We start from the raw sequence: 1,778 nt of genomic DNA, 5'->3' as shown, positions 1-1,778 counted from the left end.
GACCCCAGCAGGGGAGAGAAAGAAGTCGGCAGGGACAGACAGCTCCCTGAGGACACCAGATGTTTGTTCCTGTCTCCCCATCTCCCACCCGCCACCGTTCTCTCCCTCTCCAACCCCCCCACCCGGTTTCTCACAGCCTAAGCAAACCCCCTTCAATAAAGTACCCCCCAAAACCCGGGGTTGTCGATGAAGCCACGTGTGTCTCTGATGCAGGGTGATGGCCGTAGGGCTGCCGTCAAGGTGGACTGGTGGCAGGGGTGGGCTGCACAGGGACAGTGCCTGTCCTGTTGAGCATTCCTGCCCCTCACTCAGCCCCTCCCCACGCCCAGGCCGGCTCCCAGCCTGTGGAAGAGCCCGCTGCTGTGCCAGCCCTGACATGCATTAGCCAGGCTTCCAGCCATCACTCCTGCTTCAACACGTCCATGTGCGGATCTCCCGCGGCCTAACAGTTTGGGTGTGTCAGCGAGGCTGCCTCCCTTCCCAGAACATACTGCAGAAACCCCTGAGCTGCATCAGACCCCCGTAGATCCTGGGGAAACCCCGAGCTCAGAGAGAGGCGCCTGCTTGTTCGGAGTCACACAGTAAGTCCTCAGCAGGTTGGGGGTGGGGCTCTGTCCCTGGTTTGGGTGGAAGCTTCACCCTTGGGACCCACAGCTCACAGGAGCAGACATCTCACCTGCTGTTCTCAGGGGTCTCCCCATGTTCTAGGCTCACAGCCCAGCCCCCAGAGGGGTGTAGGAATCTCTGAGCCAACCGGGGATTTCCAGGCGAATCCCTGAGAGGGTCCCATACCTGCGCTCCTGGCCTTAGCCTGAGATGCTGGAGCCGCCCCAGCACGGGGCCCTGCAGAAGGAGGACGGGCCTCAAGCCAGGACCCTCAGCGCCTTTTCCTGGAGGGGGGTGCGGCTGTGAGAGGCCCAGGGCTGCAGCCAGCTCCGGGCGCAGTGAAGGGAGCCCCGGGACTCCCATCTGGGGTTTACACAGAGGAGCCGGGAGCCGCATTTCGGAAGCACCTCTGCTTTCCACGCTGCATCTGCTTTCCTCCTCACAGCTCCTCCGGGAGCTGGAGCTTGTTCTCCCCATTTCCACAATAGAAACGGAGGCCCTGAAAGAGTCTCCTCCTGCACCAAAGGCAGGACATGGAGGGTGCTGCTGGGGCCTGACCGCCAGCCCTGGGCCTGCCCCTCGGTGGAAGAGCAGCTCATCCGCTACGTGCACGAGGGGAGCGAGACACTGACAGACGGTTTTGTCCTGACAGCGAACGCCTCCGAGACGGACCGCCAGAGCCATCCTGTGGCCTTCACGGTCACCGTCCTGCCTGTCAATGACCAACCCCCTGTCCTCACCACAAACACCGGCCTGCAGGTGACAGCATCCCTGGGACCACCCCCCATGTCTGCTTCGAGAAAGAGGCCAGCGTCCCCTCCCCCCGGCACAGAGCTCCCCCTCTCTGAGCCTCAGTTTCCTCCTCTGCAAATGGGGCAGTGCTGTGTGCCTCACGCGGTGGCTGGAAGGAGAGATGTGAGATTGTGCTGAAACAGAGCAAGGCGGGAGGTTTTGCTGTTGGACGCTCGCAGGTACGGCAGGCTGACTTCTGAGCGGCCACGCGTGGCTCTGCTGTTTCTTCTCCTGCGGCTCAGGACCAGAACACCTGCCAGAATCACTTACAAGCCCTTAAGGGCAGGCGTCAGGGCGGGAGCTGTTAAGCTCCCCACCTTCACCCCAGCAAGTGAAGGCCACGGCCTGACTCCCCAAACTCCTGCCCCTTGTGCCACAGC

The 1,778-nt window shown here is 62.3% G+C and overlaps 1 long non-coding RNA gene across 1 annotated transcript in view; it reads left to right on the top strand.

Annotated features, from left to right (window-relative positions):
• Nucleotides 1-1,276: 1,276 nt before the first annotated feature.
• Nucleotides 1,277-1,778, top strand: part of LOC108299042 — a 2,127-nt gene continuing 1,625 nt past the window's right edge. The window contains exon 1 of the long non-coding RNA XR_005198850.1: nt 1,277-1,365. This is a non-coding gene — a long non-coding RNA (uncharacterized LOC108299042). The remainder of the gene's footprint in view (nt 1,366-1,778) is intronic.

The sequence above is a fragment of the Cebus imitator genome, unplaced genomic scaffold (genome assembly GCF_001604975.1).
Source record: "Cebus imitator isolate Cc_AM_T3 unplaced genomic scaffold, Cebus_imitator-1.0 Scaffold1534, whole genome shotgun sequence".
NCBI classification, from domain to species: Eukaryota; Metazoa; Chordata; class Mammalia; order Primates; family Cebidae; genus Cebus; species Cebus imitator.
This window is presented reverse-complemented; position numbering and strand designations above follow the sequence as displayed.